This window comes from Sturnira hondurensis, unplaced genomic scaffold (genome assembly GCF_014824575.4).
Source record: "Sturnira hondurensis isolate 20B ecotype Veracruz unplaced genomic scaffold, ASM1482457v3 Scaffold0006713, whole genome shotgun sequence".
Classification (NCBI taxonomy): domain Eukaryota; kingdom Metazoa; phylum Chordata; class Mammalia; order Chiroptera; family Phyllostomidae; genus Sturnira; species Sturnira hondurensis.
Window position 1 is genome coordinate 1,840,454 of NW_028079344.1, and position 14,732 is coordinate 1,855,185.

The 14,732-nt window shown below is 42.9% G+C and overlaps 1 protein-coding gene across 26 annotated transcripts in view; it reads right to left on the bottom strand.

Annotated features, from left to right (window-relative positions):
* Positions 1–14,732, bottom strand: part of EPB41L3 (erythrocyte membrane protein band 4.1 like 3) — a 226,063-nt gene that overhangs the window by 130,950 nt on the left and 80,381 nt on the right. For 3 of the 26 annotated variants that reach the window (XM_037050294.1, XM_037050296.1, XM_037050297.1), the window contains exon 1: positions 12,617–13,097. The exons of 1 other annotated variant lie outside the window; for it this stretch is intronic. The gene's annotated coding sequence lies outside the window, so the exon portion shown is untranslated. Of the gene's footprint in view, positions 1–12,616; positions 13,100–14,732 lie in introns of those variants that run through there. 22 more of the 26 variants (XM_037050318.1, XM_037050313.1, XM_037050312.1 and 19 more) reach the window with 14 other exon arrangements.

Here is a 14,732-nt window from a genome sequence, read left to right on the forward strand (position 1 = left end):
ATCTGTGCGCAACAGGGGAACGCAGTGCTATTATTCTCTGCATTCCTCACTGAGAGGTCACCAACATCATCACAAACCTGTGCACCAGGCACAGTATCACCCGGATGCTTGGTTGCTCTGGTCACTGCTCCTTCATGAAACACATTTTATCTCCCCTTCTCCTTTTCTCCACTGCAGATTCCCCTCACCCTCCCTCTCTCTAGGGACTCATCTTCCACAGCTTTAATGACCATCTTATAGTAATGATGTCTTGATTTCTCTGGCTTGCAGACTCCTGTGTGAAGGCTCCTAGACATCTCTCTCCAGATGTCCAGGCAAGACCCTCGAGCTCAGCTCCCACCTTCCACAGCACCCTCGGCAGCCCCACCGTTCTGGGCCTCCCAGGTGGGTGCAAACTCAGAGGCAGTAAGTGGAGCCATTCCCCCTTTCCGTCACCTCCCAATTCCAACACGTCACCAAGCCTCAAACTGCCACCTCCTAACATTATTCAAATGTGCATTTCCCTCCGTTTCTACTACCACTTCGTAGTTCAGAACACCCTTAATTCTCCCTGGACAGTAATACAGCTACTGGCTATTGAGAATTTACTATATGCAAAGGACTTATCCACAGGTTTGCAGAAATGATTGCTATGTTGTGAAGTGTGGCAAGTTTTACTTCACAGAAAAAAATAAAGTTAAGGTTAAGCACTTCCTACAAGGATAGACTTTCTTGGAGTCAGAATTTATTAATAAGCTTATTGAGGCATTCATCCACTCAAAAAAACGACTAGATAACAGTAATTTTAACAATTGATAAAAAGTAAATTCCCTAAATCACTACAGAAGCCACAGTAACTTTCTTAAAAATCACATTTGACCATTTCATCGGATGAGGCAAAGCTCTTAGTTGGCCCCACATCACCCCTCAGGATGACATGGTTCTCATGGCTCTGAACCCTGACCTCAGCTGCCCATAAGGCTCACCTCATTGTCTCCCCACTGCCCCTGCATGCCATCTGGCTCCTTAGCCAGATGCAATTTCTTTTTTTTTTCCAATTTTTTTATTTAATTATTTTTCAAGTACAGTTTTCTATTACTCCCATCCCATCCCACCCCCCATCCTCCCCCCTCCCTCCCATTTCCACCCTTCTCAGTTGTTGTCCATGTATCCTTTATATAGGTTCCTCTAAATCCCTCCCTTATTTCCCCTGAAATTCCCTCCCCTCTTTCTTTCAACTCTCTGAAGTGGCCAAGCTCCTTTCCCTTTGGCCTTTGTACCTGCTGCTCAGTCACCTCGAACACCTCCTTTCTTGCCTCCTCTAGACTCCATCAGGCCTCCCCCCTCCTCCATCACATGCCGACTCTAGGTCATAGTTTCGGTCTCAGGTGGGACCTCTCCTCCTGTGACCACACACCCCAGGCTCTGGGTGGGAGAGTTCCCTTTGTGACCACTTAGTGCCCCAGCTCCCTTACCACAGCACATGTCGCAGTAGATTGCACGTGCCAAGGACACAATTACTTAGCCGTGCACCCTGGGTGACAGGGAGCCCCACCAGAGTGGGCACTCCTGTTTACATAGTTCACCTTGCTATCACCAGTACCTGCACAGCGCTGGCACTCCTTAAGTACTCAAGACATACTCCATTCAGAAAACAAAGGACAGAAGAGTGGGAGTAGAGCATGGAAGAGACCAAAGACGTTCCCCTTACCCTAACTGTTTGCCATCTTAACTCTCTAAAAATACTGTCGAGTATTACCATATACATCTTCACGGCTTCAAGAGTGCTTTCCCAACACAATCATTCTGCAGCAAATGGAAAGGGGTTGTTCTGTACATTTACATGTGAGTTTATGTCTCTGAGAGGTTCAGTCACTTATTGTAGTCAAGTCACAAGGAATAAATTCATGCCTTTGAATACGTCTCTCCTGCGCGTCCTTGAGATACTTCAAAAAAAGAGTTGGGACACAAAGTTCTGGATTCTGGGTAACGACAGTTGCAGTTTTGTGGGTTGGGATCACAGGCAGATGCAGGTTTTGTGAGCACCGAAGCTTCTGCCATTTGGGAACCTTCTCTAAGAAAAAAGATTATAAAATTATAAATTCAAATTTAAATACGAGCTTCGTTCGTTCATGGTAAGTCCACATCTAAGTGGGATAGTAAGAGAAATTAAACAAGAAAGAAGAGGATATCTGTTCTAAGTAAAAACAGCATCACCAGAAAGACAAGGTACAAGAGAGGTGGCAAGAGTGAAGGCTATTTATTCAGCAGTGAACATGGGTCCACTGCAAAGCACTGCGCTAGGCCAAGGGCACAAAGGTGATTAAAGACGTGGCCCCTACCCGTGACTACTTACAACCTACACCTGACGTCACGCTTGCAGAGAAGGGATGCAGACAAGAAGGAAGGACTCAGTAAAACATTAAACATATCCACATAACAGCACCTAAAGTAGCCCTCTACACACGCGGTCACTGTGGCCTGGTCTTGCTTCAGAACACTCAACACTACCTGAAATCATATTTGTTTCTATGTTTATCACCTGCCCCCTGCTTAAAAGACAGAGTCCAGGAGAATAGAGGCCTGGTTTGTCCTGTTCATTGCTATAATCCTAGCACCCAGCAAGGTACCAGGGTCATAAGCATTCCACAAGTATTTGTGGAATCAACAGATAAATAGAGGAAGCAATAAATAAAGACACAGAACGTTACAAAAGGTCAAAGTCTCATGCTTGGAACATTATTACCAGTTGTCTGAAGATGGTTAAATAACGCATGTGTCTTGGCATCCTCTATCAAAACAGGGGCACTCTGTCAGAAAAGCTTCTTCAGACCCTGTATTGCAACTGTAGCACCAAGGACCAGAAGCCCCCTCTAGAATGACCTTTGGATCCTAAGACATTGAAGCAATTTAATTGTGCATGACAAATGATTTTGGTTTGGTTTTGTTGCCCCTATATGGGGCTTATGTGACATGTGGAACCTTCTTAGACATGACTTAAGACTTTTTTCTATGGTCACATAGAAAAAAATGTTCACACACAGATTTCATAATGTAGTCTGACCATTTATATTTTACACAACACTAGAAATAGTACCACCCATAAAGAAAACAAAGCTTTTAATCATTTTAAGTTTCACCAGTCTAAGTCGAGAACTTATATTTGGGTCTACAAGACCCAAACAGCTCAGTATGATTTGATCAGCAGGATCACATTTCCTCACAGAAGCATCTCTTCTTCACTATCGCATTTTACTCCATCTTTCTATTATCAATCATAATGAAAGGAAACCAACTTCACCGGAAAATGTATTAAGAGCCATGCATTTTCACTCAGATTCTCATTTAATACTCTTAACCATTACGCTATGTAATTACTATCATTCCTATTTAGTAGGTAATAAAGCTATCCCTTAATCCTACTTCCTCTACCTTTTAAATTTTACAAAATTTCCTAGGGCCACAAAAGTGGTAAGTAATGAACCAGCCATAATGAAACCAGGTTTTTCTCAGTCCAAGGTCAGGACACGTTCCTTTATGCTAAATAGTCTTTCATAAATTAGTACTCTTTATGTACAACAAACTGTCTTTACAGATTAAATATGAACAAGACAACAGCTAGTAAGCTGAGAAGTCCTTAAGATGAGATCCCTTAAGGCAGCACATCTTAAAACTTGGTCCAGGGACCACCTGTACCAAAACCCACTGAGGAGTTTGATGAACACACGATGCCTCACCCCGACTTCAGGCCTAGTAAATGAGAACCGTGGAGGAGTCCCTAGAAACTGCTTTTTAATAATTCCCCAGGTGATTCTGCCTCATATGAAAACTTGAAAAACATTGTGGCTGTTTGCAAATCTCTACTATTGTTATTTGGAGTTTCAAAATTGACAAAATTCTGTATTCTCACTGAGGGTCATCTTTGGATTATGGAGTTTGTGATAGAATGTCATAAGTAAGAATTTATCTTTGGAAGTGCATAATTCCCACATAGGTCCCTAAGTACAAAACAGGCAAACGACATTATCGGCTGAAATGAGAAAACATGCACTACGGGCCTGCTTTCACTACACACGGCTCCAGATGTCTCTGAATAGATAGGTCTCATTTCGACCTTGTGGTTGGCACCATCATCACCACTGCAGATGGGGGACCGTGCAGAGAAACAGAGTAACTTGCCCAAAGTCACCTAGCTGAAGGTTAGCAGATGTTTACCTTCTTTAATTCATATTTTCTTTATCCTACAAAACAGCTCCTCCCCATGAATTACTGCTATCTATACTTTAAAAATCAAGGGTGGAGGGGAACTTTCCACATGTCTGGAGCAGACAAATTAATCAATCTCTAATTTTCCAACCCTATACTTAGCCCACCAAGAGTATTCCTCTTCAAGTTAATAAAACTCATCACCCGAGAGCATAATACTAAGGGATAAAGCAGACAAAAATCAAGGATTCTCTGTACAGAAGTTGCCAAACTGCCTGTTACCTCTGCGAAACGAGCAACTCTAGATACAAGTTACACAAAAGCAAGCAATGCACCGGCCCTTCCTTAAGCTCAGACTCCACCATGGCCTGACCGAGGAGCGGTCTGTCTCGGAGCACCATCCGGGTAGCACCACCTTAGGATCATACAGTTACTGTCCTCAATTGCGTGAATGCAGGGAAAACGAACTGGATTTCAAGAAAACCTGAGATCCGTCGAAACCACGTGTTGATCAATAACATAACCAAGTGGCCCGTGTCCCTCGGGAATCTGAATGGCGAACTGACTCGTGAACTCTCTACTGCTGAGCACAAAGGAAGGGTTCAGAACTCAGAACATGACCAAGGGAGGCTTAACGTCTTCCATTTCTGGGAATCCAATGCTCCCACACCTCCCAAACTATCCCCCATCTTGACGTGTCTCGACACTGAATTCCGAGTTTAGTTCCATACAGGCTGTGGCGTCTGCTGCCCTTTGGGGCATGCTAGGACACGTGCGTGTGGGAAGACAGTGGGCACCCGGGACCCTCACAGTGGGGCTGTACTATGAGAGGTCAGCCCACTGTCAGGAGGCTTCATTAAAGCTTAAATTAGGAAACCAAGAAATATATGGCCACAGGTTGACTGCCTTAGTCTGTTAAAACTGAATATTCACACACATGAGTGAGAGGTACACAATTATTATTGGAGACTGTCCTCCTTCACTGCCACCCTCTGATGTGTGTGCTGTAAGACCACGATGAGAAGTGTAGGCAGTAAGTATCGGGAGGGAGAGGGGCTGCATGACAAGCCTTCCAATAATCACTACCGTTAAGGTAATGATTCTTCACCAGTGCTGTACAGGACTCAAGGAGAATATTTCCCATTAAAAATAACAATGTAGATACAAATTTGCATTCATGAAAAGGCTTCCCAGGACATACTGTTACATTAAAAATAGTTACATATTAATATTTAACGTAAAGGTCTATTCATGTAAAGTATTATGTACCTATATATGAATCTATACATATATATAATGGAGCTACTGCTATTTTTTTTAAATTATTTATTTATTTATTTATTTATTTTTTAGAAACAGGGGAAGGGAGGTAGAAAGAGAGGGAGAAAAACATCAATGGGTGGTATCTTCTCACGCACCCCCAACTGGGAATCTGGCCCATGACCCAGGCATGTGCCTTGACTGGGGATCACAATGATCCCCTTTGGTTCACAGCCCACACTCCACTGAGTCACACCAGCCAGGGCAAGCTACTGCTATTTAACAGGCACTATGATATATATACATTCAGTGCTTTGCATGTTTCATATCCTTTAGTCCTCAAAGCCTTGAGATTTAAGCATTATGGCTACTTTATGAATAAGCAAACAGACTCAGGGAAGTTAAGAGTCTTGACCCAGTCACACAGCTACTAAACAGTGAGCCTGGGAGCCCAGCTCCGGTCTGTCTGATCCTAAGACTCACTGCAGGGCATTATACATTCAGAAAGGTAGTTCAAGGATATTTGCCAAAAGTATTAACAGTAGCTATTTCTAGATAATAAGATTTCTTTTTTCAGTATTGTTAGAATATATTGCAGAGCAGGCATTCATTATTTTTAGTATCTGAAATAACAAAGATATTTTAATTGGAAGGATAAATAAGATTGAAAAATTTCTCCACCTTCACTGTATCTCAACCTACCCCAAACAGTCCGAAAGTAATACGTAATCTTCAACTAAATATGACCACGAAAAAATATATGGGTAAGTTGCCAAAATATCTCTTCATCTCACATAGAATGGAAAACCCTTCCACAATCAGGCCCCACATTCCCTCCTTAGACTCACCTCCTGCTACTCCCTATGATTAAGATTATATTCCAACTGAGCTCGGCCCATGAACCAAAGGGTCGCTAGTTCAACTCCCAGTCAGCGCACATGCCTGGGTTGCAGGCCAGGTCCCCAGTGGGGGTGACCTGAGAGGCAACCACACATTGATGTTTCTCTGCCTTTCTTTCTCCTTCCCTTCCCCTCTCTCTAAAAGTAAATAAATAAAATCTTTTAAAATAAATAAGTAAATAGATAGATAGATAAAAGATTATATTTCAGCCGAATTTAGGTCTCTTGACTTCTGGAATGTCTTCTTAATGACTAATCTCCATCCAAGTCCAACCATCTTCCAAGGACCACAATGGAATAGTCAAGATGGAAAAACAAATATTGCTTAATAGACTTTTTCTATTGAGGGATGCACATAAGAAACATAATAATACATGAACTGGGCCATGTAAATAAACAATGAACATTATAAAGCATTTCAAAAAATGTTCATAGCCAAGTGATAAAATCTATTTCACAAAATTCATGAAATCAGTAACTGTGATAATATGCTATGTAGTACTCTACCAATTTAGCTATGACTTATAACTTAGAATTATTATTTTTAATTCTGTTCTTTAAAGAACTTTCTTACATTTATTTAGATTTATTCTTTTAGATACATTTATGCGTATGTAAAGAAAACCGAACATAATGAAGTAGCCAAGATAATACTAAAAGTTCTTCATAAGGTCCAAATCTAACTCTTGAATTGCATACCAACTCAGTTATAACTACTTTTATACAACGTCTTCTATGTTTCTTTGTAGATAATGCGCTATTTCTCACGAGTGCTCCATTACTGTCCCCAAGGTTTTCTTCCAATTAGCTGACACCTAATTCTCCACTTTTTGATGCACGCTCCCAATCAATAAAGTTGCTGGCGTTCTCTCTGCTACGTGGATGAAATATCCCAGTTTTAGGCATGTTAAAATGTGGAGAAAAATGTTTGTTTTAGGAATAATGGAAGTTCTTAAAATAACTTGTAAAACACACCACAAAAACCCCGTTTGAGAATGTAAGCACTATATACAGGGTCAGGCAGAAATAGCGCCTGCCTGAGTGTGGTTGGCCGGGTAATAATATGAATGTAAAAATTTATAGCTTTAATTTGAACATTTCACCTAAAATGTCATATGGTGTGCTTGAGCGTGATATTGTTATATAAAATTACATGCTTATGACTTTGTAACAGAAGATTTTGTAATAAAAAGGGGCATTAATTGTGCCAGATGATATATATCTCCAAAGAAAAGAGATCTACCATGAAACACTTTTTCCCCTTTTAGTTCAACATCAGGAGCAATATCATAGTCTGGCCCGAACTCATTTTCAGCTTTGGTCACATTTCAGTCTGACCACCCCCCCCCGCCCCCAGGAGTCCCTCCACACTGACGACCTCCATGACAGCAACGATTGGCCAACTGGCAGGGAAGGAAGCAGGTGGCCTGCAGATCGCCCTTCAAAAAGCCATTCTTTTTTCCCTTGGCCCCTACAGCATTCTCTTCTCTGATTTGGTAAAACCATCAGAACCTACCTAATTTGAGCTATGGACGGAGTAGCATGCTTGTAACCAAGAGGATGGTGCCATTAAAAATAATGACTACATACATGAGTCCAGTACTTCTCATTCTTCAATGAAGCAGCAAGGCTTTTAAAGACTTTTCAAACATTTGTTTGTTTTTTTGTAGTGAAGGGTAAGTCTCTTAAAGGCCTCATTTTTTATTCAATTCCTTAAATATTGACTGAGTGCTGTGTTTAGACCTGTACATGGTTTGGGGATGAAACTCCAAGAGAAGCAAGCTCCTACTCACATCAAGCAATCACTCAATGTAACTGGAGAGAAAAACAAACACATGAGGCAGTTTAAATAGCATGTCTAGTTTGTTTCCTAGATCTAATAAAGGCCTTTCTGCTCCTTTTTCTTTTTTTTTAAGTTTGTAAGAAAGGGCTACAAGAACAATGTATCAAAATGTCAGCAATCTAAAAATTAAGTTGTCAGCTTTTACTCTGTACTGCAAATTACAAAATAATTGGGGGCTTGTTGCTAATAGAAGCTTACGGTTCTAAAGTGTGCCATTTAAGCAATCATGGCAAGGTCTAAAAATGCAGTACCGAAGACATTTCAACCAACCCTTCCACAGTTCTGGTACCTAATTTCAACTTCTCTTTTTATGCCTTTTTTTTTTTTTTTGCCTTCCCTTTGGTTTGGAAATGTATTCTGGAATAGTTACACAATTAAGTAAGAACTGTAAGAGCTCCCATACATAAAACCCACTAAAAAAATGACAGTCATCTTACCAAGGAGATACAGCAAACTCAGTGAAAGCTTCAGCTACTCTGGATATTCCTTTCTTTATGCTGACAGCACATTAAATTCAGAAATCAATTATGTTTATAAAATGTACTTTACATTTCAGAATTCAGACCTCCTCTTATAATTTATTCATCACTAATTTGGATGAAAAGTGTCTATGATGATCTTGTACTAGAGTTCTAAGGTAGGACTAATATGCTAAATTGTAAAATATTTTGCAAATAAACAAAAACTTAAATAGAAACCAATTACCCCCAATCACTGCAGTATCTTCTAAACTTACAAATCTGTAGGTTTTTCTATTTTTCCTAATTACCAATTGCAATTACATCCCTTAAAAATAAATCAGAAAGAACACTGCCTACACAGGAGATAAACTATCATTATAGGCACCAAACACTTTTAAAAGACAACACCAATAATCTAAACCAAGAATACAGCAAGAATGCTATTTTATTAAAATATATTGAGTCCATGCATAAAATAATACAGACTCATTTTTCTTGTTTTTAAGAAAGTTTTTACACAGCCCTTTAAAAAAAATTACAGCATTTTCCTCAATAAAAGGAATATCCAATGATTTCTACTATTGCACCAAAACAACAACAGCAACAAAACCCAGTCATCACACTTTCCATTCATTCATGACTACCTTCCAGTTCTCCAAACAATACCTTATGGCTTGGTTCAGTTTGAGAAAGGATAGTCTCATTCATTTATCAGGCAAAGTCAAAACCAGCAAGATGCTTGAGACCATCTGGTTTGGTCTGCCCCACCCTTGTTTCCTTTGAGCCACAGTGATGTCACAACACTGGGCAGGGCAATGACTTCACTGCTCCAGCGCTTCCTTGTGAGCACATAATTCTTTGCAGCCAAGGCAAATCAAATGACAGCAGAACCCTCCGGGAGCATCTGACGAATTCTCAACAAAATAACAGCCAGAGAGCCTTCTGAAAGGAATAGATGCAGCAATTGCACCATTAAAAATCTCTCTAAATGAAGTGGTGCTAAAGATAAATTGACTCATGGTTTTTATAGCAAGCCTAAAATTTCTAGAGTAAGTCAAAATAAAGCTGACATTCAGAGGAAAACTGGTTGGATACTTGGAAGAGACCATAGAAACTAAAGATGACCTGGGTAGTAGAGTACTTATGAAATCTCTCTCTTCATTACAGTCGAATTCTCACGGAAAAGAAACATATTTATTTTTCAGCCCATTCTTAAGAGTTCTATTTTACTGAAGAGGATATGAATTCTAATTTGTGAATTTTACAACATTTTTAAAGCACTAACTTAAAAGATGAATAGTTACTTTTCAACATGTAAGAAAGCCCTGGCTGGTATGGCTCAGTTGGTTGAAGTGTCATCCCAGACACCAAAAGATCCCAGGTTCCAATCAGGGCTCTTACCTAGGTGTTGGGTTCCATTCCCAGGCACAGCTCAGAGACAATGGTCCATCTCTCTCTCTCTCTGTCCCTCCCTTTCCCTCTCTCTAAAAACAATAAGCATGTCCTCAGAAAAAAAATTTTAAAAAGTTAAGAAAAAATGTAAGAAAAATCTCTTGGACAGCATGTTCCAGCATACTAACCCATCATCTACAGTAAATCTAGATGGATTCCCCAAATAACAGCAATATCATATGTCTCAGTACATGAAGGGAACGCCTCTCTTCCACCTGGGCAGTTCCTTAATGCAGCTGACCAACCACTTTCAAAAAAACAATGTAAGTATAAAATAGCATCTAATGAAGTAAAAAAAAATATCCCTGATTTCCTGTTGCAACACAATTCAAAGCTGGACAAAGTCCAGTACAGTACGAGAGTTGACAAAAACAGCTTTTAACACAGATGGCTTTTATACAGGAAAAAAAATCACTTAAAAATTAAAGAAAAATATTTCAGAGACACTGACCTTTGACCTGTATCTTCCCAAACCTTCACCTAAAAGGGATTTATGAATTAAGTCGACTACTCTTCTTGTTAATGATACATCACTCACAAAACATGTTCTATTTTGCAAAAAATATATCTGCCTGAAGTGTACTGGCTAAATTTTATCCAGTAACTCGTGCATCTTACATGTTCTTTTTCTAAACCATCAGAACATGATAATGCAAATTATCGTGCTATTAATGATCTGCTATTTTATTTTTATCAATGCCTTCTAAATTTATTATTTATTTCTTCTCACGGAAACTTTGCTATTCCAGTTTTGAAACTCTGATAACAAAATTAACATGCATCTTTAAAAAAACCTTGTCTGAGCCAAGATATAAATCACCTCCCATTCCCCAGAGTTCATTCAAGCTTGATGTGTTCCCTTTTCTTAATAAGGCTTTTCTAATTTGCAGTAATTGTTAGTACATCCAGGGCTCTCAAATATAAGTAGAGTTTCATCTTTTTAGCTTCCCTGAGACTTTAAAAACCAGTGTAAAGTTCAAAAAGAACGTTTTTAACATTTGGCGTGATGACTCTTCCACTTAGGGAAATTAATGCTAGCAAGAAAAACTCCACCACACCTGGTCACGTCAGAAAGCCTACAAATGGACCCCAGAAAGGACAAGCAGGATGTCTGCAAAAGTAATTCCACAAGACCAATGTAAAAAAAAAAAAAAGGCTGAAACACCAATTTAAGCACGTAATGGAAGCACTACATTAGCAGGACTGCCTGGCCCTCTCAGGATTTCCCAGCTCAGCCTCCAAGAGTAATTAATAACACATGTTTTCTTTATCATTCTATTCCTTCTGCAACAATTTCTTCCCAACTTCAATCCGGGACCGCCAACTGGAGGAGAAAACCCTAGAAAACTTTGTATCTGTAAATATACCCCCCCACCCCCCAAAAAAGAACGCTCCCACTGCAAAGGACCACAGTTACAATTTACTAGGTAACCACACCCACCGCATTGCAGAAGCCATGAACTTGGGGGGGGGGGGGGGGGGGATGGAAAATGGAGAGGGGGCAGGGGAAGAAGTAGGGCGAGATTAGAGGGGGAATCCGAGAAAGCAAGCCCCCGCGCCAAGAGCCAGGAAACCCCTGTCAGAAATCGGCTGAGACCAGGACTCCAGCGGACTGAAGCCCGGGCCTCCCCGCCCCCACCCGCCGCAGAGCCGCTCTCGCAGACACCACCCCAGGCGGCTCGCGGTCCCGCGGGCGCCAGGTGAGCCCTGCTGCTCCCGGCGCCTCAGCTCCCCGCGCGGGATTGGGGAGGGGGCAAGGGGAGCGAAGGCCCGGGCCAGGTAGACCCGCAGGTGCCCGGGTTCGTAACAGCGTCTACAGGACGCTCCCTCCTCTTCTCCCAGCAGCCGGGCTGCAGCCCCCGCCGCGTCCGAGGTACGCTGCCCCAGTTCGGGGAAGGAGACAAGTTACATAAAAGCGCCGGCCCGCTCCCGAGCGGGGATGCGTTGTGCGGAGCGCACCTTATCCCCGCGCCGGACCTAGGGGCCGGCCCGCAGCCACACCGCGCGGGGGGGAGGGGGGGCCTCCAGCCGGCCCCCCGCTCCGGGCGGCGCCTCCTGGTCGTACCCCTCCAGTCCCCGGCCCTCGCCCCCACCCCAAGGGGTAACTTAAAACATGGCGCCCCAAACGGGGGATTTAGGCAAATTGGCCGAGAAACGACGCAAGGACCGAGTCGCCCTTTTCTGCGAGGGCGACCAAAGAGAACCCCCCCAGGCCGGAGACCGGCTCCGCGAGCCGGCCCAGCAAATGCTGCAGCGCGACGGCGGGCGGAGCGGGTGTGTTCCCGTGCGCGAGGCTCAGCGCAAGGGCTCGGCCCGGCGAGGGTCCCAGCGTCGGGCGGGGTCGCGGTCGGGCCCCGCAGATCTGCGCTCCCAGGATTCCGGCAGCCCAGCGGCAGGGGGCCACGCGTCAGGGGCACAGCCACGCGCGCCGCGACCCCGGCCTCTGGCTTATCCTCCGCACCTCACAAACGGGAGACCCCCTCGGATCCCCCCTCTCTGGCAGACAGAAAAGTTACCTCGGCTGGGCAGGGAGCCCGGGCGCGCGGGTGCGTGGGGACGGGCTCGGCGCACGTCCTCCAGTCTGTGCGCAGGAGGCGCGGGCGTGGGGAGGAAGCCGCAGACGCGGGCTGCTCGCCGCGGCTCCCCGCCCCCCTTTGCAGGGGACTGGGAAGCTTGGCGGAGCTGCGGCGGGGGCACACGCCCAGAGACAGCGCAGAGAAAGCCAGCCTCGTCCAGACTCCGATTCCCGGGTGCGGGGGGAGGGGGCCACCGCTGTACTTTAGGACTGTTACGTAGTAACAGCCTTCTCAATCCTGGCGTAGGGGTCAGGCTGGAGACAACGCCTGGATACAGTTGGTAGTAGCGGTTAGCTTTTGGATACCCAGTTAGATTACTACCGGGCCCTCTATCCCCTGCACAGCCCACCCAGACAGTCCTTTTGAGTGTGGGGAGAGTGTCCCTGACCTTCAGGTGAGTTATTTATTGGCTTAGAAAATGCAGTTATTTTTTTTTCTTGTGAAAGTAAAAAGAAATTCAGATTATTGGCATCTTGCACACGTGGGCGCTCAAGAAATAGTAAGCTAATACAGAAGGCCTGAATTAAAGGTGAGGGGAGAGGGTTTTTGTCTTTCAGTAGCCCCCTGCTCCCACAAACTTACACTCCCTACCATAAATATTCACAGTTAAGGTGTTGTCCTGAGCGTCCCAGACTAACAGGAAGTCATTATTGATAAAGCTTTACGTTCAGATGGAGCGGAGGGGGCTCACACTCCGATTTGTGTAAAATGAATTATTCCTGGTCATCCCACATTAAGGTTCTAACCAAGTAACCCAGGCATATTTAATGTCTAGGGCCCTCTCCATATACTCCTAGTCACTTTTCCAGGAGTTGGCCGACTCATTTTAGGGAGGGAAAAGAGACTCACAAAAATACTGCATTTACTGTTGGGTGTCAACGATGTGATACAGAGATTAGTGGGTCTGATCTGCCCCTGAGACTTGGCCTGTGTTTCTAGGACAGGGAAAACAGTAATAGAAAAAGGAAGCATTTTGCAGACTACATGGGAGAGAAGAGTGGAAAATAGGGTTACTAGGTTGTTATGGACCTGTATTCCACGGATGTGCCCACTTTGGGAAAACTTTTAGCAAGAAAATGTGACTTACGTTATTGGAAAACTAGTCTGTTGACACAGCAAAGACTAGAATGGATGAGCAAATACCAGGAGCTGATTGGAAGTGATTAGCACATTGTTCCTAGTAACAAAGGTAACAAGAGCCTGCACTGCCTTTAAAGTGACAGGTAAAAGTGATAGTTCAAATACTGGGTGATATATTTGGGGATCACCTGTATTAACTTCCTTTCAAGACCACATCAGTGTTAGAAGCGTATATGCGTATACATATATTGCCTTTACATATAGGCAAAATGCATATATTGTACTTATATAGCTGCCTGTGTGGCATGTAAGATCTTTGAATGAAGACTGTACTAATTTTCTTTCGTGTGTACACTAAAGCGCCTCCTTTAAAAATGGACTTGAACAAATTGTATTGTTTACAACAAACATTAAGTTGGCATTATTTGACACACAGATGGTTTCATATTTTCATTCATTTTATTATTTTTGCTATTTTTTTTAATTGAGAGCAAGCTGTTTTTTCCCTAATTCATGAATCTGAATCTTTCTCCCGTTGGAGAAAAGTAGCAATGGTATACGGATGTCTGTTTTCTTTGGAGAAAATGTTAGAGTCCTAAATGTTTTCTTTTTTAAAGTTAGAAGTCCCTAACTAATTATCCTAACATTCCATTATTTCAAAATTTGAAGTAAAAACATTCTGCTTCCTAGTTTAATAGTAAATCTAGGAAGCAATAACTGTGAAACGCTTTGGGCTTGACCAGCACTCTGCTATTTTTGTTTGTTGGCTTGTTTGTTTCTCCCAGCACAGATGTGGAGAAAACGAAGTGTTGAACAAGCTCAAGAGCAGCACAGAGCTCTGTCAATCAGCAGCTTGCTTGCATCTCTGTAATAAAACGCCTTCCACCTTGTTAATAACAGGCAGGAGCCCTCTGTCATCTTTGTCTCCCCACAGTGCCTCTCTGGGTGCATTGCAAGCTGAGCACTGAACATTTTA